Source organism: Manis pentadactyla, chromosome 5 (genome assembly GCF_030020395.1).
Source record: "Manis pentadactyla isolate mManPen7 chromosome 5, mManPen7.hap1, whole genome shotgun sequence".
Taxonomy (NCBI): Eukaryota; Metazoa; Chordata; class Mammalia; order Pholidota; family Manidae; genus Manis; species Manis pentadactyla.
The window spans coordinates 87955499-87979744 of NC_080023.1; the positions used below are offsets into that span (position 1 = coordinate 87955499).

The window sequence follows — 24246 nt, forward strand, 5'->3', positions numbered from 1 at the left end:
TTTAAAAAATCACTAAATAAATGAAATTAATTTTAGTAAATCATTGAAATTCAAAATAATCTAAGCTAGGGATGGCCCTAACTTTTGGCAAGCCAACATCCAGGTGGATGGGATGATAATTGTTTTCAAGTTAAGTCATCTACAGTTTTGAATCACTTTATTTGACATCTTAATTGCATTGTTTAAAAGCATTCACCATAGCAGACATACAGAAATCTATTTCGAGAAAGTACACAAAGAAGTTTCTAGGTCTGCAAGAAACATTTTAAATTATGGATTAAATTTAAAAGATAAACTCCCACCTACTGGATAATAAACTGGATTTGAATAATAGAAGATCAGCCGATATACAATAAATTATTATTCTGTGAAAACAAATTTCACTTTTAAAGCTTAGAAGTTCCATTAGCATCCTAATATTGCACCAAGGGAATAAAGCAGACAGTTCTTCATGCACGTCCCAGCCTACCAGTGGCCACTGAGGAGGAAATGTTCTTATGATCCACACCATCACAAAGAGGAGTCAATGACAGCTAAAACTGATCCAGCTTCCATTACCTTCTTGATCTGGGACAGTGCCTAGAATAAAGGAAGTCATTTTAGCTTATAATGAAATTGAAAGCTTGGGGGCATAGTCCATAAGCAAGAAGCTGTACTAAAGTATAGAAGAAATTCAATGTTTATAAACTACAACTCACCATTATTAACAGCAAATGTTTGAGTTATATTTCCATGCATTGTTTTCCCCTCTTCAAATATTTTATTTATGAAACAGAAAAGTGGATATTCTATTAGTCTAGTCATCATTTTAAAAATATCCCAAATTAGGCCTTGCAGTGTGATGCCTTTCAGATGCTTTTTTGATGTCATTTCTAAGGAGATGAAGTTTTTCATGTGAATAATGACCCTCATGGTTCTCTGGTATCGTTAAGATCCTGGTGTCTGGGATTTCAACCAACCATTCTGTCTTTTCTCTGAATTGCCCTAATACTTTGCTACAAATCAAAAGGCTCCTTGAATGTAGAGGTTGCATCCCCAGTATTTTGCCCAAAGGTTGAAATAGTAAATATTAAATAAAATTGCTGAATTAAACAAATGAATGGATCTGTAGTTCTTGAAAGTATTATACTTATTTTTATTCATGCCATTTCTGAGATTAGATTGTTTTCAAATTACATTTATCATTTCCTCTTATTACATGTGAAATGCTTAAAACAGAAATCAAGAAAAGACCAAAACCACAAATAATTGCCTATATTACCATCACCCAGAGATAATTATTATACACATTTGATATATACCCTTCCAATATATCTTTAAATCATACTTTTTAAAAATCGTATTTTGCATATTAATTTGAACCTGTTTGTTTTTCACTTAAAATCGTATGGTGTATATTTACCAAATTAAGAAGTATCAATCTGAAAAATCATTTAATGGTTAATTAGCATTTCATCATATGGCTGTCCATACTTATTTACAGATATAATATAAATAAATACAGTGGGCATGCGTGTGTTATTGCCTAGTACTTTCTTATAGGCAAAATAAATAATGCTTTGTACTTAGCAGGTATTCAATTAATGTAGATCAAGTATAAAAATGGTTACATTAGTGATTTCCAACACAAGAGGGGATAAGCTGGTAGCTCTATTTACTGGTGCCACGAAACTTTGTAAATATTATACTGATTTTCTCTTTTACCAAAAGTTAAATTCAAAATGACTTCATTAGGAACTGTTTTCTAATGACTTCATTAGGAACTATAACTGTTATCAGAAAATTATTCTAATATTATTCAGAATTGTGGAACTCAGATTTAAAATGCAAATTTCATAATAGTCTTTCCTCATAGGGTCTTAATAGGGACAAAGGTTGATAAATACTAGATCTCACAATAATGCACCATTCTACAATGAAGAGTATTTAGCAGTATCCATAACAACCATGACTTTGAAGATATTTTAATTGCAACATTCTTTGGAATTACTGATAGTTTATTGTGACAAAATGAAAACAACTCAAAGAGGACTATTTATTGATAAATGGCTTTCTAACCAAGATGATGGAGGATCAGCTTTATATTCTGCTTTTCTGACAAGGCAATGGTTGTTTTCTGAAGGAAAAAAGACACAGGATACTGTTTCTGCTATCCATTTGAAGAAAAAGAATTCTGTCAAGCATTTGAAGTAAAAAGAATGTTACCTTCAAGCCCCAAATAATTGAATCTAGGAAAGTAAAGGAATTTGAATATATCTATTGGTCAATCAGCCACAAAATAAAACACTGTAAGATATCAAAATCATTGCAAATTAGTAGAATTTTGATACCAGTTTCTTCGGTTGGTTAACATTGAATAGCATGACTCAACTGAATGGGATCATAAACTGCTTTTGTATTCAAAACAGCAATATGATTTTTCTGTGAATGAAAAGACATGTACAGGTCATCTGATGAATAGTAATTAAAGTTCTATTTTTTAATATACTCTGAATTATTGGATTAGTATAACTGATAAGTCACAATGATGCTAGGAACAGAGGTATAGCTTAAGGAAAAGATGTTAAACAGTCTATTGGAAACCCTAAGAAAAAAATTCATTAAGCAGAAAGGAAAGTAGAAATAAGAAAACAACTATTTTACTCTATCTAGGGTTTTGAATGGAGGATGAGCTGAAAGGAGTAAAGGAGGGAAAAATGAACCTTGAGAAATAAGCCATGATACTAAGATCAATGAAGCCAGAAGATAAAAGAAGTGCTGTGTGTTATTAGTTTTCTTTTGTGAAACTAGGAGAGAAATCCATAAAAGGGTGACTGACTTCAGTGTACAGAATAGCATGTAAAAGTCCTGGCTGTCTTACTGAGCCCTTTGTTATGATATGTATCTCTACTGTTTAAACTCCCTTCCTTGTGGACATTGCAATGTTGTTAGTAGTCTCCTTAAATCAATTTACCTGAAATATAAAATTCAGTTGTAAAGACTTTCTAAAAAAAAAAAAAAATGACTTTGGGAAAAATATCACCAAAATCTGCTGCTAAATGTAATCATGAGGGGCAAATTTGATTAATGTTTTCTCATGATTAGTAAGAATTACCCAAAACTACCCTAAAAATATTTTTTATTTCTATATGAAGTAAATTTGTTTCTAGAAGTAAAATTATTTTTGACAATTTCATTATTATTGGTGCAGCCATAAGATAGAAACTTCATTTTGTGAGGTCCATTGACTTTTCATTTTAGCATATATTTCACATTTCACCCATTATGGCAAACTGGCTAGGTGTTATCAATCCTGCTTCTTCTTCTTGGCACATAACAAGACTTCATTTCCCAGACTCCCTTGCAGTCAGGGTAGGCCCTTGTTCCCAGGTTCTGTGGTGAGCGAGAGTATTCTATACCTTTTTCAGACCGTCCAAGGGTAGGGACTCACTCACTCTCACTCTTTGCTTGTTACCAGTTAACAGCAAAAAGACTTGAAGAGAAATTTCAAGAAGGCCTAGAAGACAGTAATGCCACAGATAGAAAGAGCTAGGATCCTTCCATCATCATTCAAAACCCACACATCAAATATCCAAACTGTGATATGATCTGGCAATAAACACTTGCTTTGCTAAATTACTGAGAAGTAGCATTGTTTTTATGGCAGCTGGCATTAATCACCCCCAGATACAAAAGTTGCCCTTAAAAGTTTTTTGTTGACATTACCAATTTTGGAGTTAAATATTAAGTTTGGTAGCTTGAGGAGCATTTTGTCCTGATTATTCTCCTGAGGAATCTTGCACATTTGATTATTGAGTTCAAAAGAAATAACTGAAATAATAAATGGGTTTCTTACACCACATTATTAACTGAACAACCTTGTAATCAACAAAGAACTGTCATCTGCATATTTTTTTCTCCTGATATCAGTTCTTTAAACTACATCAGGACTTAAATATTTTGAAATATGTTGCTTCAGGTAGTTCCCAGCTAAGTGGTGAAAATACTCCCTGACTACTCATCAGAGCCAGCAGCTTTACAAAACAGAGAACTAGTTTACTTTTTGTTCAGATGATCAAATGCTATGTAAAAAAATTGTAGATATTTTGAACTGGAATGAACCTTAAAGACATACAATCATCACCCTATCAAATGCGTGAACTGTGCTTTAAGAAGGGTTAAGGGATTTGTATGAAGACCCAGAGCTGGTTGGCAGCAGAGGTGAGATTAGTATTATAGTCTCCCTAGTGCTCAATTACATTCTTATGTGCAACTGTTTTTGACAGCAATGTTCATCACAGGACTTCCACCACCCACAGTCCATTGAGTTCAACATGACTTACTGCATCACCACCCCTTTCCTGTTTGTCCCACCTGGGTGGTCAAAGAGTGGAACGCAATTTAAGAACAATCCATGGAGTAACCAGTAACTAGACTGAGATATGGCATATAAAAATGAACCGGCCATGCTCTTTGGAATCTGAATAGGGAAACATGGGGAGCGTCAACCAGTTGGATGACTTTTACTCTCTTCTTTATGCTTTTCTATATATTTCACTTTTTTATGCTATTATATATTACTTTCTTAATTAGAGCATAGGATTAAACTTTATTTATAACTGCGTATAAGACAGTGCTGATCTATTCAACTACTTTAACAGAATCTATTCAATCACTTTAATTCTTTCTGTGAATATTTGGGAAAAACTAATTGATGATGATGGTCATTAAATATTTTTTTATGCTCAAAACAACAGACATAAAAATTCCAGTGACCTTCACCACAGCTTAAAGGGTAGAGAAGACATTATCAGTAGAGACTTGAAAGAAGCTTTAAGAGTAGTATAAGAATAAATGACTAAAGTGGCTTCATTATTTGATGAGATAGAATATGTAAAGTATGTGACAAAGTATCTAGTATACAAAGTATGCAACATACATTGATTACATATCAATTCTTTTTACTAATCAATTTCTTCCAGCTTAATCCAGAACCCTCACTGTTTCATTGGCCCTCTCCCCATACCTCCTACCTTTCCACTCCCAAACATAGTCCTGTACCAAGATATATATAAGGCGGTACCAGATCTAGTCAACCAATATAACACAATGTTCAGAATTGCACTCTGTTTGGTGATGCTAATTGGTGATGGTGGGATTAAAATGCTTTGTTTTGTTTTTTTTTGGTATATGTATCAATATGCTCAAAATCACAGAGGAAAATATTCTAGGGACTTTCAGCACAGTGGGGTATATATATAAAACCCTCCAGGATTAGGCCCTGGAAACCCTAAAAGAGAATTGGTTAACAGGGAGTTCAGACTTGGATCCTGGCCATTATCCCTGAACATGGTACCTCAGTAGGTACCTGCATTTCCTTTACCGATATGTACATGTCCTTTCCTAAGTCAGCTGCTGGGCACAGTGGTTACCATTGCTCTCTACCGCTTTAGGTAGGTGGGTGATACATCATTCTGATTACCCCTAAGCCAGTATTTGACTATATTACTTCTACATGATCTGACTGTCATTGTGTTTCTAAAGTATCAAAATTAATGCATATACATCTGCTCACAGATTTATAGTTAGCTGAATGTACTATTACTTTTCTCCAGTTGTATGCCAGACATTCCATGTGAATGTCAATAGATAATTACAATCTCCATTTGGATTGCCTTCTTTTAGAAAGAAAATAAGTCTTATTTCTTCATAATGCATTAGTAGAAAAAGGAATCATGATTAATGACACAGATGTCCCAAATATTCAAATGCCAGTGGTGTCTGATGCCATCTGTGTCTATTCACCCAGTTTGGATCATGTAGCTATGACCAGTTGTTTCACCTTGCTTCATCATTCCAGACTGCACCTCTTAACTGTAATTCAGTAGAAAATGACAATTGTTTTCTCAATATGAAAAAAATTACCAAATAAGCACTTTAATATTATTATTTATCATGGATGACATTGTCATTATGCCACCACTATCTACTTCCCTATCTGCCTGTTCCCATAAATTTGTTTATGTTGTCATTTGTATACCTTTATATTGCTTAGCATACAAATTTCTTACTTTCTTACAATATTTCAGCCATGGTAAGTTGTGTTCTTGCTAAATCATAAATGTTATTCGTTTGAAATCATAATAAAAATTCCCAAAGTTTCTTCTCAGGGTTTTGCATACACCATAGTCTTTATCCTTTTGTTTCTTTCTGAGTTCTCCCTGTTCTGTTCCATTCCCATACCTTTTATTACCTGGTATGACGTTGAAATGGCATCACTGAGATCCTTGGGTTAGAAGAAATGACTCAGCCTGTTGCTTACATCATTAGTACAAGGGACCAGGATGTATGTTCCTCCCTGGGGCCTCCTCATCAACTCTCAAAACACTTCAGTTCCTTTTTCCTAATCCTGTAGCCTCAGTTTATTATATCCCAAATCTTGCCACTATTCAAAATAAAGACACTACAAAGTGAGTGTACAGACAGAGGAGCAATGCCTATGGAGCCAAGAAGGAGCGATGGGACATCCTCTTAGCAGTCATTTCATCAAGAGCTTCCTGTTTATCAAAAGTGGTAGGTGTCACTGCCAGACTCCTTCACAAATCTAGGAAACTTCCAGGGTGGTTGGATCATCATATATGCAATATCTTCTGCTAGAAAGACTGGTACCTGACAGGATACCATTGGGATGGGTTATTGGTGTTATTTTGTATGCAAATCATGGTTCATCAGTATCTTCAACATAAAACTCCATAGTCAAAGCTTAAATAATCGATACGGAGGCATATTCTGTTCTCCCTGCAGGATTTTTCAGATATTGTTTTGACTCCTTGAGCATGAGAAGAATTGTTTCCCCCAGGTTGAGTTCTGGGAGGGTCAAGTATCTATCCTCTGATTTATCAGAAGGTTGGACTTTTCATAGATTATATTCAAATAGCCACTGTTGGCTGAAAATTTAACAGCCAAGCAATTGAATGGTCTTTGGTCAAGGCCTTAGAAAAGTGAATGGTGGCCTTGTAGAGATGCAAGCCACTTAATCAATAAATAAAGCTTCAGAAAGCCAAACAGGAGACAGTTGGCACCTTGACATTCCACTTTGATGAAGGTTTCATTAAATTATGGAAAATGTATACTTGACTTAAGCTTTAGTTGCTGAGAGTTGAATGAAAGATGTAGACACGCTTTATTTGCTTTGAACTGAAAGAGTATGTTTTGTGACATACCTGCTTCTGTAATAATAAGCACTATGTATACACAGATGTGAAAATAAGTAACTACGTTTATAGATAAATTAATGATATTTATACATAGAGGAATTAACAGCCTAGTTAAATTAGCAGTCCATACATCATTTTCTTTTAACTAATAGGCACTTGCTGAAATTCCTGAAAACATGTTTCCTTGAGTTCATATTGAAATAATTTGGTTCATTTTCCGATTTACTTTTTCACCAGTCAGAGAAAATTTAACTAGGGAAGTCATACTTATTTTGCTAAAGAAGTACAATGTACAGGGTCATCTATTCCTAATCATCCATTCTTTAAAGGAAAGAGCTTTTCTAAATAGGATCAGACCAATGTATGTTTCAACCAAGCATTATATTTACATACTGAGAATGTGAATATTCATGAAACTGTAGGTAGCTGAAGAGTGTCTACAGCTACTGATACGTTTTGACAGGACTATACTTTTGCTGTCCTTGAAAAGAGTTAGGGTACTCATGAACTGTGAACTGTGGGCTGGCTATTTTATATGCTGTACAAAGAAAAAAAGGAAGAGACATAGTCTCATTGAATCATGATCAAAAAGCATAGATCAAAGGTATTTAGTCCTTAGAAATGTGCTAGTTCTCAAAAACTCTTTTAAAAATCTTAAAATAAAGCTAATTCTAAGAAAGGCTAATTCTAATTATTCATATGAATGAGGAATAACTGTAGCAGTTAGTGAATATGCATAATTCCATGTCAATAATATTGACTTCTATATGCTCTGATGAATACAGATAAGAACATATAGAGTTAATTTCTTTTGCTAAATAATGTTTATTACATAGTTACTGGTATTTTAAATTTGTCTATTTCACTTTTATATTGAGCTTCAATGTAATTTTTTTTCTTTCTTCTATCATAAAACAATACACACAAGTGAAACAACTTAGAATATATATACAATATGAATGTAGTTGTTTACCATTACAACTAATTCTAATTTTGCACCAAGGTCTCTTAGAACAAGAAAATTTCTGAGTTATTTAAAGGTAAAAGATGGAAATACTTTTTTTATCAAATATTTCTTTTTCCCCTCTCCTCTGAAGTAATCAGAAAACTTATCACTTGTCAAAGTAAACAAAGTAAACATGTAAGGTTAGAAAGGATAGCACTGAAAAATGGTATACATTTATTTTCCTGGACTAAACAACTTTAAAGAAATACTTAAATTCTTGGTCATTATTCAATTCACCTTGGTATTGAATTATTCTGATATGAACAGGACTTGCTTGACAGTTGCACAATTGTACAAAACATTAACAGTGCTACTATCACTAATAGCTAATATTTGAGAACATATGTCAGGCACTATGTTAAGTACTATATATACACACACACATATCTTCTCACTTACTCAGCCAAGCACACTGTGAGGAGGCACTGTTATTATCCCCAATTAGGATATAAAAATGTTTAAAATAAAGAGTATAAATAACTAGCACAATGTTGTTCAACAGTATCTAATTTGAAATTCACACAATCTGAGACTCTCCAGGATCATACTTTGAACTACTGCGCTATCATGTGGTAGATTAAATATGTTGCAGATACAATATTTAAATGTAAATAAGCATTCACTTAAGGAACAAGCCACACTGAAGTTGGATTTGGATATGATGAAATTAAGAACAATGAGACCTACAAACATGGACTCTTAGAGTATAAGGTACTCTAGATAAGTAACCAAATCTCACAAAATTATAGTGATTTTCTTTTATAGGTTAGCCATTGTCTTAGGCATGGTGGATATAGTAGATGGATCTAATGTTGCAGTTGGAAAACAAAGAAATAAGTAGAATGGACAACTTCAGAGAGTAATAGGGTTATGGGGAAAAATTAAGATATAATGACAAGGGAGGGTTCCGTTAGCAGGAGGAACAAGGTAAAGCCTCTCAGAGGGCGGCATTTGGGTTGGTGCTGAATAACAAGGCATCAGCGGTGGGAGCATGTGAGGGCGGACATCCTTCAGCGTCAACAGCCAATGCAAGGTGTGACACTGGGAAGGAGTTTGGCATCTTCCCACAGAAGAAAGATGGCCAGTATGGTTGGAGCACGTGGAGCAACAGGGAACAGGAAGGCAAAAGGGAGGCCAGGACTGGATCTTTAAGGGCCTTATACACAACTGAAAGGCATTTGAATTTTATGCTTTTAAGTAGGACACTAGAATGGGTTTAGGCAGGGAATGCCGAACCTGATTTATGTTTTAAAACTCTCTCCGGCTGCTCTTTAGAGGAGGGTTTCGAGAGGCAGAAAGTGGAACAGAGACACCAGATGGAAGGTCACTGAAGCAGTTGGTATAATGATGGTGTCTTGGACTAGAGAAGGGCAGTTGAAAGATCAGACTATATTGCAGAAGTAGAATCAATAGGATTTGCTCCCTTGTACTGAGTTACAATGGTTGCTGCATAATCACCTGCTGACTTGTGCTGGACCTCTGAGGAAATGCAGAAGGGACTGAATCCCTTCAAGCGAGGACTGAAAAACATCACACCTGGCCTCTCTGAACTCTTCTCATTTCCCTATTGAAGGGACCTACTTCCTTCCAACTATCTTATGATACCTTTCTTAACACTCCTGAATATCCCAAACATCTTTTACCGATGACTTTCCTGTTTCTCAATGCCCCTTTCAAATACTAGTGTCAGCACTGACTGAAGTGCTCTGGGCGTTCCCTGACCACCCTACAAGCTAGCGAGCCCTCTCACCCTGGTGTACTACATTGCTCCTGACAGCCCAGGGTGTGTCAATTACATGCCTGGTGAAGAAAAGATGTGGGGGATTGAGTCTGAAGGGTCAGAACCAGGATTATCACTTGTCATCCAATTGTTTACAGAATATCTGCAAAAGCGATTCCCTTAGGTAAAGGGAGCTGGAGAGGTGATGGTTTTCTGGGCAGATGACCATCTTAAGAGTTAAGGTGCTAAACTGATAATTAAATAAAGCTGCAGCTAAAAGGGTATGCAGTGAGCAGAGGGTAAAGAAGCAGGACAGGAGTAAGAGAGAGCAAAGCAAGGTTAACAATGAGAAGTGCTCTGTTTGAGGAATAGGGTGAATGAAGTGGAAAATTCAGGTGAACAGAAAACAATTATTTTAAGTTCAAAGCAATGGTAAACAAGATTTTCGGAGTAAATGTCTCTGGACTTTTTAATAACCTTAACTGGTTTGACTCCTTGTTTTGCATCAGTCATAAATAATATTCTGTGAACCAAATTTTAATCAATCACTACGAAGTCAGTGTCTTAAATATTTTTTAGCTAATTTGTTTCCTTATCAGTTATTTCTGTACCATGGTTCCACAGGACATACAATAAGCCTATTAACTCTGCAGCAGTCTTAAGATGTGAGAATTTGTGGCATATTAAAACTGTCTCCTAAATGCCAGATCTGATTTTTCATCTTTGTTACATTTCGTTTTTATTACTCCATGCAGAATATTGCCCTATTCTGTGAATGAGCATCTGAAATTAGAGGAGGACCATGTGACAGTGGAGAGGACATTCTGAAGAAGAAATTAACTTAATCCCTATGAGGAAATGTGACATGTTCAATGAATGAAAATATATTATTCCATTTATCCTCCTCATTCAGGAAGGGGGCATTATGCACACAGTTCTCTTCTCAATAAGAAAAGGGAACAGAAGGAAAAAAATGAAATTGCAATAGTTAATATTTAACTCTCATCCTTCCTAACATTTGTGCTGAAAATGTTGAGTTGTAGGTAGAAATAAATAGGAAGTTTCCAAACAGGGCTTCCACAACAGTCCTTTTTTGAGACCAAATAATCCTTTGATATTCACAATCTAGATTATAGTGGATTACAATCCAGAAACCTAAGAAGTATATCATTAACAAGAAGCAAAACAACAGCAAAATCTCATTTTTTTAGTATTTTCTAAGATAAGTAAGAATTTTACACAAATTAATGCATTCATTCCTACAGCTTCCTAAAGAGTAAATTTAAATAAGAAAGAATAATTATAAAGGCTAGCATCTGTTAATAGCTTACTATGTGCTAACCTCTATGTTTAATGGATTACCTGATGCTTTACAAACTACCATTAGTCATGCTTGCCGGTACACCTAAACAGGCAGCATTTCAAAATTTTGATATCATAAAATCATCATCTAAATTCCTTAATAGGATATATGAGGAATATATAACTATATTTAATTGTGCTTACATAAGGAATATTTAACCACACTTTGTTGTACTTCCTGAGTAACCTATGATATCTGTATGTTAAATTCTATAGCTTCACCATGCCATATCAATTCAATGTCTTATAAGGAGATTTTAATTTTGGCTAATGCCTTAAAGATGTTTGAGGGTGAAAATATGTTCTTACATAAGGAAGAAACATTGAATTTAAGGTAGTAAAATAGTTCAAATATTTTTGGCAAAGTTCTGCCCCAAACATTAGAAGTACTGTTGTAGAAGTCAGAATCTAGTTGAAATGTACAAAATAAAGAGTACAAATCAGTTAATTAAGACTTTTGTTATTTAACCTTGATGGGGACAGTTTTTAGTTGACCTTTCATAAATGAACTAGAGGGACCTCATGAGTTGCAAATAACACTAAGCTCTTCTAGTTGGTGAGAGAGAAACTGATGGGAGTATGTCATAGCAAGGGTAACATGAGACTGTGAGATGGCATGAAAGTGGTAGTTGACCTCCTGTGGGAGCAAGGGCAGAGCAATGCGTGTAGCTGTCTGGTACACCCTAGAAAAAGACTAGACCTGAGTATCTTTGTAGAATACTTAGTCAAGACTGGAACAATTGCTTCCATAGCCAAAAAGTTTAAAAAAGCAAAACCAAGGAGCAAACACCATTTTAGCCATTTATAAAATAAGACTTGTCCTTTATTGAAATGGTGTGTAAAGAAGTAGCTAACTAGTGTTCTACTAAAAAAAAAGCGAATGTGTTATTTAAAAGAAGAATATGCGGTTTCCAGTCCTGGTTCAATTGCTTCTTCTTTCATTCAGTAAATCATTCATTCAAAACAAGATTTATTGAGTATTTATTAAGAGTCAGATACTCTGCTGGGTGTAGGCAGGGATGTATAAATGATGAAATTACATGCCTTACCCTAAAAGATATCATAATCGAATAGGGGAGATACACAAAATAGCAAACAATTACAATACAATATATTCAGTGATTAAATATAAATCTATGGAACAGAAGTAATGCATAAGAAATGAAACTATTTCAGATGAGGGTAGGAGATATTTTTGCTAGTAGTTAAGTGTGGTCAAAATGTAAGGTGCAAGAAGAATGGAAGGGTGCTGATAAAGCTGAGATAAAAAAAAGAGGAGCTGGATTTTAAGAAGCTTACTGGGCTAGGCTAAGGTGTTAGCTTTTTTAGCTTCCTTAAGGCAATTAAAAGTCATAGAAAAATTTCAGGAGGGATGGACAATGGCAATTGTTAAATTTATGTTTCAAATAGATTAATACTAGTATGGAAATAAATTGGATGACATGCAAGTCTGGAGACAAAGGAAAAATTAGGATACTACTAAAAAATTTCAGTAAGAAATAAGAAGGAATTTTTTATGGAGATGAAGACAGTATGAGCAAGATTTGATGACCTTTTGGAATGGGAGATAAGTAAGGAAGGCATCAAGGATGGACCACATGTTTCAAAGGGTTGGGCAACTGGGTATATTAGGAAAAACTACTCACTAAATAAGAAGAATGGGTTCCTTATTAATTATTTGGGTGCCAAATGATTTTTTAAAGAGCATTTGTGACCTCAAAGAAAAGAAGTTCAATAAATATTTGAATGGATACAAAAGCCAACATAAAAATAGATATCTATGCTGCAGACACAGATTTTAGAGTTCTTAAAATGTATATGATAGTTGTAGCAAGGAGTCTGAAAAGAAATTTGAGACAAGAAGCTTGTCTAGTGATGGAACCTTGAGAGTTCTCAGTACTCTACCAACAATAGCACAATATTATGGATAAAAATAGGTATACACACTCGTTTTTTTTCAGTTCCACATTGGAAATTCATACAAAGTATTTTCTCAGATCATAATGGGATTTAAAGAAGCAGTCAATAACAGAAAACTACAAAAAATGTCAAGTATTTGGAAATCAAATAATGGACTTCTAAGCAACCCATGGGTCAAAGAGAATATTTCAAGGAAAATTGGAAAATATTTTGAACTGACTGAAGATAAAAATAGGAAAATTTTTAGAATACAGCTAAAGCAATATTTAGAGGGAAATTTATAGTATTAAATGCTATATTAGAAAAGTAAGAAGTTCTCAATCAACAATCAAAGTTTCTACTTTTCTGTTGAAGGATAGTTAATATACAATCTTATATTTGTTTCAAGCATACAATACAGTGGTTCAACATTTATACATATTATTAAATCATTCCCACTACTGGAGTAATTACCTGTCAACATAGGAAGATGTTACAGAATCATTGACTATATTCTCCATGTTGTACTACTGTCCCTATGACCAGCTTATATTGTAATTGAGAATTTTTGTGCTCTTTTATTCTCCTCTCCCTCCCCACCCACCTGCCCTGACCTCTATCCTATTATAACCACCAGTCACTTCTCAGTGTCTATGAGTCTAGTGCTCTTTTGTTCATTTTGTTTTGTTTTGTTTTTATAGTCTACAAGAAAGTGAAATCATATATATTTGTCTTTTTCTGTCTGGCTAATTTCACTTAGCCTAAAACCCTGTAGGGCCATCCATGTTGTTGCAAATGGAAGGATTACTTTCTTTATACAGCAGAATAATATGCCATTGTGTATGTACCACATCTTCTTTATCCATTCATCTATTGATGGGCATTTTGTTTGCTTCCATATCTTTGCTATTGTAAATAATGAGGGAATAAACATAGGGGTGCATATGTCTCCTCAAGTCAGTGATTTTGTTTGCTTCGGATAAATTCCTAGAAGTGCAGTTACTAGGTCAGATGGTATTTCTATTCTTAGTTTTTTGAGGAACCTCCATACTGCTTTTCATAGTGGTTGTACCAATTTGCATTCCCACCAATAGTGTAGAAGGGCTTTCATTTCTCCATATCCTCACCAGCACTTGTAATTTCCTGTCTTCTGGATAGTGGCCATTCTAACAGGTGTGAGATGCTCTCTCATTGTGGTTTTTATTTGCATTTCCTTGATGATTAGCTGTGTGGAGCATCTTTTCATGTGCCTATTAGCCATCTGATTTTCTTTGGAAAACTGTCTATTCAGGACCTCTGCCTGTTTTTTAACCAGGTAATCTATTTATTTATTTATTTATTTGGTGTTGAGTTGTATGAGTTCTTTATATATTTTAGATGTTAACCCTTAGTGGATAAATAATTTATGAATATATTCTCCCATACTGTAGGATGCCTTTTTGTTTTGTTGGTGGTGTCCTTTGCTGTACTGAAGCTTTTTAGTTTGATGTAGTCCCATGTGTTCATTTTTTATTTTGTTTCCCTTGCCCAGGGAGATATTCCCAGGAAAAACTTGCTCATGTTTATGTTCAACATATTTTTGCCTATGTTTTCTTCTAAGAGTTTTATGGTTTCATATCTTACATTTAGGTATTTAATCCATTTTGAGTTTACTTTTGTGTATGGGGTTAGTCTAACTTTCTACTTTAATTAGAGAAAGAAGAACTTGCTGAACACAAATTAAGCAAAAGCAAGTAAATAATAAAGATAATAGCAGAAGTCAATGAAATTAAAAACAAAATACAGAAAGAAAACAATGAAAACAAAAACTGGTACTTTCAAAATTCAAAAGAACTGATAAACCTCTAACCAGATTAACAAAAGAATAAAAAAGAGAGAAGACTAAAATTACAAATATCAGGAATAAAAGAGGTGATATCATTACAGATTCCTTAAAAATATAAGGAAATACTAGAAACAATTTGTGTGCATACATTCTAAAACAAATGTGAAACCAGCAGATTTCTTTAAAGATACAAGCTACCAAAAGTTGCTAGAGAAGAAACAGATGACCTGTACCTATTCAATTGAACTTGTAGTTAAAAATCTTTGGAAAAAAAATACAAAACAAAAGCAAGACCCAGAACATGCATTCACTGTTGATTCTACTAAGCATTTGAGGAACGAACAATAAAAATTCTGTACAATCTCTTCCAGAAAATAGAAGAGGAGATGATAACTCACAACTCATTTTATGAGGCAAGCATATCTTAATTCCCAAACCACACAGGTATTATGGGAAAAGAAAACTATAAGTCAATATCCCTCAAGAACATAGACTAAAAAATTATCAACAAAATATGAGCATATTAAATCCAATAATACATAAAAGTTTAATACTTACTGACCAGGTAGATTTTTTTCAGGAATTCAAGCCTGGTACAATATTCAATAATCAAACAATATAATTAACCACAGAAGAGACTAAATAAGGAAAACCATATGAACATGGAGAAAAAGAATTTTCATAAATTTCAACATCCATTTGTGGTAAAATATCAACAAACATAAAACATGAATGAATTGACTCCCTTTCAAAAAATGAATGAAGGATTTTCAGCTTGGGGAATAAATTCAGCCTAATGCTGTTTCCAAAGAGACAAACCTAAAATATAAGCTGTTAAGAGGTTGAAAGGAAAAAGATGCAAAGAGATATACAAATCAAACATTGACCAAAATAAAGCTAGGGTATCTATCTCAATTTTATGCCAAAGAAAGAATTAGGAGAGATAAGAGGGAGATACAACTTAATGATAAAAGGTTCAACATTGAGACCTATGTTCTCAAAACTTGTAGCATATCATAAAATAGCTTAAAAATACAAAACAGAAACATACCAGAACTACAGAGAGAAGCAGATACCATACCACCATCATGGGAGGTTTCAACATACTTTTCCATATTATTCTTAGGTAAAGAAGACCCAAAACTTGGAGACAAGGAATGAATATTTTTATATTAATTCACACATGAACCATATTTTAAAAGTGGCAGAGCGGAAAATGCTAGGTAATTCTGTACCCATTTCAAAGAATATATATCATAGAGAAAGTGTACTGTGACTACAATGGAATCGTTATAAAACAAAAACAATGATATATTTTAAAACATACATATTAAAAAAAACACTTCTAAAATTCATTGATTAAAGAAGAAATCGAAACTGAAGTAATAATTTTGAACTGAACAATAATGACAGTATTTCCTACCAAAACTGAGATTCAGTGCAAGTAGAAATTTGAGGGAAGTTTTGGTCTTTAAGTGGTCTAACTGCATGAAGCTATAATTAATTAGCATAAAAACTGTTTTAAAAAGTAAGATAACAGAACACAACTAGATAAGTAATGAGCAGACGTAGGTGGTGGGAGAGAAAGAAGGAATCTCAATCAACAATGATTTTGTCACTATTTTTACTATTTGTAAAAAATGCTGAGTATCTATAGAATTGCCAATTCTGAAGAGACATTAAAGATAAGAAAACCTGCCCCTGCCTTCAAGGAAGATGATATAAATCACAAAGAAAAATAAGGATTAGCCAGTAGGAACAGAGATTTGTAAACAAAGCTGGAAGAGGCAGAGCCCAATCGTGGTGACAGGAGCTTGAGGGAGGGCAGCTCCCTCCGGTGGCTCTTCACTCTGAGAAGCAATCAACTCTGGCCTCCAGAGAGGGGTCCGGGAGAAAGGATGTGTCCGGAAGGGAGATTCAAGCTTCAGATACGTAAGAAGGTGGTGGAAGCTTTCCAAAAAGAGACTGAGGGTTTGGGAAGCTTTTTTTTTTCCTTTTTTGTATTGCTTTGTTTACCATGATACCTAAGTACCAGAAGAAGAAAAAACAATGGTGGGGAGGCAGGAAAGAAGTGGGAGAAGAACCTGGGAAGAGCCACATGGCAGTCTGAGAATGAATTCACATGAGAGGAACAGGCCGCAGAGATGTTCGAGTGGACTTTCATCAAGAAAAGGAGAATGTGAGGCATGAGAAATGGTCCCTCCTTAAGATTTTAAATGAAATTCTGCAGGAATATTGTATTAATGCTGCAGGCTAAAGCTCCTAGAATGTTATAAGCTTGGTGATCTGGCAAAATAAAATCTTTGGCCACAATTCTAGTAAAATACTGTTAACGAATGATTAAGAACTTTCTGAAGCTCTGGCAAAAAGCAGCAAATCATTGGAGTCCACTGACTCAGAATCAGCTGGAGCCTGATTTGGCCACACATCAGGAAACCTGCCCCTGCTGCATAGGTGACGGCGTAATTGGGTTCTAGGAACATTTGCTGGGGTGGATCTCTGGCAGAAGTCACTTCTGGCCTCAACAACTGGGGCCCAGTTGGATTGTTCCAACACTTAGTTGTGTGGCTGAGGTCGGAGTACTTAAACTTTCTCAGCTTTTTTTTCTTCATATATAAAATTGTGAAAATGATACAGGGTACTTGAGACAACTAGCAGCAAAGTAGAAAAGTGTCCAGCACAGTAGGCTTCTGCCACATCACAGGTACTTCACAGATAGTAACTCATCATTATTGTGACTTACTGCAGATCACCACTGTACCTACAAGTTACAAGCACACCTAAGTGCTTTCAAAATCCCCAGTCATCTGTCACACAGGTGCATGACAGCCTCCACCTCTTAGCCAGAGTCCACCAGATCAGTGATTTTACTTGCTTTACCGCATCCTGTTGACTAGTTCCAGCTTCCTCTTCAAAGCTGCCTCATGTTGTCCACACTGACACTGCCCACTGTCTTCCCCAGGGGATGAGGGGAGGGACTGCAGGACATCAGACAGCTTTTATACTGTCCTTTGTATGCTTGCTCTAATTCTTTCATGCTGCTTTCTGCTCTCTGCTCTTTAATCCTGCTCTTGATCATTCACTTATCAAACATTTACTGAATGCCCAGGTACTAGTTGGACACAAAGTGGACGAAGACACAGCCATGCCCTGGAGGATATCACAGTCCCATGGGAGAAACAGATGTGAGAGGTAACCACAGGGTGATGAGACAGGTGGTAATGAAGGGTTTCCATGGTGCATCGGGAACTCAGGTGATGAGACAAGTCACTCCTCTGGGACAGGCAGAGGAGGTTTCACAGGGGTATCTGGGCACATTTTAAAAAGATGATTTAAGGGGCCACCAGTCCATGAGGCGGCAGTGAGGATGGAGAAGGAAGACAGCAAAAAGGAGAATTATCACACAAACCAAGTGGTTGTGTAGATGCGGGGAGGGAGTCTACCAGAGAAAAGCATGGACATTGACTTAGCTGGCAGATTTTAAAGGTGGTTTAGGGAAAAAGAAAGAAAAAAAGTGAAATTCAGGGGAAAAAAAATTTCTCAGATATTTTGTTTGGATTAAAAAAAATTTTCCACAAATGCCCAAGATTGCTCAAGGCAAGAGCATGTGTGTTCATTCTAATTCCTACTGAAAAGATGAAATCTTTGCAATTTATGTCATACTTTACAGAGATGCTGTTGTTACTGGTTGAGTGCATTGTGTTTTCCCCGTCCCTGTCTTCTTGAACGAAAGAATTCAGTCAAGAGACAGACTTAGAAGAGTCTTAAGTTGCAGGAGTTTATTAAACAAAGCAAAAGTACCCACTCCAGGAAGGTGGAGAGCAGGCTGCCTGGAAATCAGAAGCAGCCCTACTATTAGGGTTAGGGATGGTTTTCATTTCCTCTAAAACAGTGGAAAGTCCCTCCCCACATCTTACGTTTAATTGACATGTTGATTGACAGTTTCAGGTCGTATAACCTCCTTCCTAGTATGCAGATACTTACCAGTAAGTAGTACCCAAGAGAAACCCACAGAGTGCGGTGGGGGTGGGGGGTACAAAACACAATGTGATTTATTATAATTATGGTATAATGAAGCCTGAGGTAGCTCCAGGTCACCTCCTGGGTCTTTGTGTGTCTGCGGTCAACCTGTGTTGGTGGCCTAGAAACCCCACGAAGCTCTTTACATCCTGTTTGGCTCTGATAAGGCAGGAGGCTGAACCACAAACAGGAGTTTGGGGCATGCTCTGCCATCTGGTGACAAGGGAGTAGGTGGAGAGGGGGAGGATCTTGTCCAGGAGGACCTTGTACCTGACACTGTGGTAAAGAAAAGTGATCAAGGTGCCTTCAAGCATCATCTGGGACAGAGGTCTCATTCAGTCCGAAGTTAACTGCTTGTGGCGCCTTCCCCCACCTCCTCCTTGCAGTCGGGTCAGCAGGTGTCAGGGACTCTCACCTCCTTCCGGGAGTGTCCTTGTGACAGGAAGAAGGGACCATGACAGGAAGCCCAAAGTGTCCACTGGCACCTCCAATGCCCTTCTATCCATTCCCAGACTGGGAAAAAATAAAAAAAATAAAAAAAGCTCTCACCACCTCTTCTGCCTCAACAGAGTAACATAGCAAAGTGAGCCTAACCCATGGGGGCAACCAGCAAACATGCAACTTCCTGACTTTTGCTTTAAGTCACTGTCACATGACCCAACTGTTACCCAGGATTGCTGCTGGGAAAGCTTTCCTCAAGAGTTATTAGGAGCATGACCACATGTAAAAGAGAGAATATATATTCCCTATACAATATGTAAAATAGAGAAACAATGTTCTGGGAGTGCTAAAGTGCAAGAGGAGTTGTAACTCAGACAAAAGATGAGCAAAAATGCATTTCTGATGACTCTGCCAGGTCCCTTCCTTGTTCCTAAATTCTCCCAGAGCTCTCAGAACCTACACATTTCCTGTGGGTTTCTAGTGTTTCCTCATTCCTGAGGAATCCGGAAGAAAATGGACTTTTCCTTAAACCCAAAACCTCTTCAGAGCTCCTCAGTAAATTGATGTTATATTCCAGACCAGGGAAAGAAGAGAGGAGAGGCAAAAGACACTTGTGTATGATTTTCTCACAAATATTTACAAGTCAAACACTAATTATTGGCTGCTGCTGAAGGTCGCCTTGTGTGGGCATGATTTGTTTAGATCTGTTTCATCCTGGATGAAGACTGGTGTCAGCAATTCTAGTGAGTATTAGAAATGCATCTGTTTTCCAAATATAGTACAGGTTGCACACACACACACACACACAAACACACAATATATTTATTTCCCTATCATGTGAAGTTTTATTTCTTTTTTACTTAAGGTATAACTGACATAACATTAATTTCTGGCATACAGCAAAATGATTTGATATTTGTATGTATTGCAAAATGATCACCACAATGTGGTGTAAGCTATGCACACACATTTCCCTGTCCTGCAGAGGTTTATTCAAACATTTATGTTGAGATGCTCACTAAAGATGAGCCCTATTTAGATTTTAAGCCGAAAGAACAGGAAAGTGCCAGAGATAACTATCTAAAGAGCAAAATCCCTCACTGTTATGTTGAAATTAAAACTGAGAGGTTGAAATAGTTGGTTACCTTAACTTGATATATCATATCAAAGAACATAGTTTAAAATTAATGCTGTGTGAATTGCAAGAGTTTCAGTATATTTAAAGAGAAGCAGAGGGGACATTTTAATTACTATGATCCCAGAACAAATATTTTCTTACTATTTTGTAAGTAACACTGAACCCTTTTTATCTCCATCAGCCCCAACCACTGTGGTACCATTTTGCATGCAGACCACTTAGGCTGAGGAGCATTAAATTTAATTTGTGCAAAAGTTGAAGGTGGAAAAGCGTGAAATTAACTTGACACATTTTTACAGCATTTTCTGTCTCCCTAGCTTCTCTCAGCCTTTCCAATCCAGAACGATTTGATTGACTGTGTCAGGACTTCCCCATCCCTGGAGCTTCCCTCTACTCTCTGTTCAGTGAGATTTGAGGGCCTCTGTGTATGTGTGGCCTATTCTTCCTCATCCACAGGCAATCCAGCTCAAGGAAATGCTGATTTATTTGGCTTGATACCTACCTCGACAGAGCTTTACTCTGTGTTCAAGGTTCACTCTTATTAGTGACTCATTTCTTTCAGGACTATGTGTGTGTGAAACAGCCAAGATGAGTGAGGAATTCATTGAGCATGGTCCAAATGGTTTGCAAAAATCTTGAAAGAAAGCTAACCGTTTTATAAGGCTATGCAGGACATAGCAGCTTATCAGCAATCAGTTGCTAGTATAACACTTGGAAACCTGAAAGGTTGTTACAGCCACACCTCAACCCATGAGGAATAAGGCTGACCTATCCCATATTGTATCAACAAAAGAAGGCACTTTTACACAATTTTAAAACCCATAGAATGAAAGCTGATTGAATGTAATTCTGTTTAAAAAGAGAGAGGCAAATGGAAATGAGACTGTGGATTGCCTACTGTAGATTTCATTTAGTGACCAATTGTTAAATGTTATAAGAAATGCCTGTGCCAGGCAATATAAGTACTCCTCTCATTATTAAAAATCCAGGAAGATGCTGCTATCAATTTTTTCATCTTTTGATATGATCATTCAAATAGTATTATTCAAAGCACATGGTATGCAGAGAGTTTGAAGTTCTGTCAGGAGAGTTTTGTAGAGGGATGTGTTTGCAATATTGAAGAGGGATGGTAAAAACAAAAATTAAGCATATAAACAGCACAGATTGCAAATTCTACATTATACCATTATATCTGTTATTATTTAAGAGGAAATGATCAATGTATATTTTATGCATGTTTATAGAAATAATCATGAAGTAATTTTTTAAAGGTGCCTCTTTGAAATTTACTCTGCTCATGCCCATGCATTTTTTCAGTGCCAGCCAGCTTGTCTTAAAAGGACCTTTTATATCACAATAAATAATTTTTCAGAAGAAAATGAGGTGTTTCTCACTCTATACAGACAGGACTTGTACTTCATTTTCTAATACCCAACATAAAACTAGATCATCTGCTATACATGGATATTTCTGAGGGAGGTGGGCTCTGATGGTGCAGGTTTTACACAGCATCATGCATTTGCATTTGAAAAATACAAACAAACAAATGCACATTGATTCATGTCCTGGTTCTACCTAACATAACAAAGGTCTTCTTATTCTGAAAGGAATATAGGAAGAAGTAATTAAAATGATTCAGGCTCATTGGCCGCAGCTTTCAAGGAGAGCTTAAAGGGACAAATAATAAAACCATAATTTAGGAATAAAGGATCAGCTTTCCATTAACATTGAAAATATAAAAGCACCACAGAGATGGAGAGATAAATTAGAAATGAAAGAACCTTTATGTGTTGGGAAAGGAGGGGTAGATTTATTTGTCCTTTTTAAAAATAACCCAATACAGAAATTCACAAGATAGGGATTTATTCTCATTGTACAAAGGAGAAAACCAAAGAACTGATAAATTACTTGCTGAAAGTTATACAAATGAAATATAATGAAAGTAAGTTTGAACCCAGTTCTAACAAACTTGGAACTTAATTCCTGTAAGTTTAAGAAAAATCTCAGAGGAAGTTATATCTGTGCTGAATTCTAAAGAAGGATTTAAAGCCTGTTTTATAACAGGCAAACATTGGAGAAAGAGAAAATGGAGTCCAAGAAAGTTTTGAGTAACCTACCATATATGGTATGTCGAAGTCTGGCTTGAACCCAAGCCCAGTGAGCCCTACAGTCTGTGTTCTTTCCAAAGTCTCAGGATCATTAGAGCAGCTGGATCAGGGCAGGTGAGAAGGAAATTGGTGGAATTGAGTCTGGTGAGCTGAACAGGGGCCAGGCCACAAAAAGCTGGGCAAGCCAAGTAAGGATGTTTACACCTTATTCTTGGTTAATGAAAAACCTTCGAAACATATTGAATGAGGAAATGATGTGATCCCATTTAATATCATTAAATGGCTTTAGGGCCATTCCAGGTAAAGAGTAAATTAAAGAAACTCATTCAAGTTGGGAGGCAGAGAGACTATTTCAATAACTCAAAGTAATAAATGATGCCATTTAGTTAGGTAATCATGGGATTAGGGTAGGCAAGAAGATTCTAGAGATATCAAAGTAGTAAAAATAACAAGATAAACTCCACAAATGAGGGAAATCATTTGGTATTTGTCTTTCTCTGCCTGGATTATTTCGCTGATCATAATACCCTCTAACTCCATCCATGTTGTTGCAAATGGTAGGATTTGTTTCTTTCTTATGGCTGAATAGTATTCCATTGTGTATATGTACCACATCTTTTTAATCCACTCATCAACGAAGCAAAACTGAAGGAACAAAACAGCAGCAGACTCACAAACTCCAAGAAGTGACTAGCAGTTACCAAAGGGGAGGGGCAAGGGAAGGTGGGTGGGGAGGGAGGGAGAAGGGGATTGAGGGGTATTATGACCAGTACACATGATGTTGGGGGGGGTTCATGAGGAAGACAGTGTAGCACAGAGAAGACAAGTAGTGACTCTGTGGCATCTTACTACACTGATGGACAGTGACTTCAATGGGATATGGGAGAGGGGACTCAATAATATGGGTGAATGTAGTAACCATATTGTTTTTCATATGAAACTTTCATAAGAATGTATATCAATGATACCTTAATAAAAAATAATAACAAAATATAGGGACCAATAGAGTTCCTTGCTAAAAAAAAGAGCCTTTCATAATCCTCTGAAGTTTATTCTCTTCCTTGTACTGCTCCTTGATTGTCACACTTTCAGGTATCCCCCTGGTCTCTTCTAGATTGTGATGCTGTTGAGTTCAAGTGCCATAGTTTACATACCTCCCTAATGTAGAGGGGATGCACTGAACCTGTGAAATATTCAGATGAAATGAATTCTGGTTATTTTAACAAAATCCTTATGTTCCTGGGGACATGAGAAACCTTATGTTCCTCATGGGTACCATAGGAATAATGATTTGGTTTTAAAATAAGTTTGAGAAGTTTTTGTAAAGTTAAAATATATTTCCTTAAGATGTCTCAGACACTTTAATATACTACTGTATATGATTAATATCTAAAAGGGAATAATAATGAAGGGTTTACCAAATTTATTGGCCTTTTATTTTAAGAGCATCTTATGTAACTACTGTTCCAGAATATGTATTTTTGAAAAGGCTGGCTTCAGATCTAGTCCTCACCCAACTGTCTTTCTAAAT

The 24246-nt window shown here is 35.9% G+C and overlaps 1 long non-coding RNA gene across 1 annotated transcript in view; it reads right to left on the minus strand.

The window, feature by feature from the left end:
• Positions 1-265: 265 nt before the first annotated feature.
• Positions 266-24246, minus strand: part of LOC130683817 (uncharacterized) — a 300312-nt gene continuing 276331 nt past the window's right edge. The window contains exon 3 of the long non-coding RNA XR_008997815.1: positions 266-579. This is a non-coding gene — a long non-coding RNA (uncharacterized LOC130683817). The remainder of the gene's footprint in view (positions 580-24246) is intronic.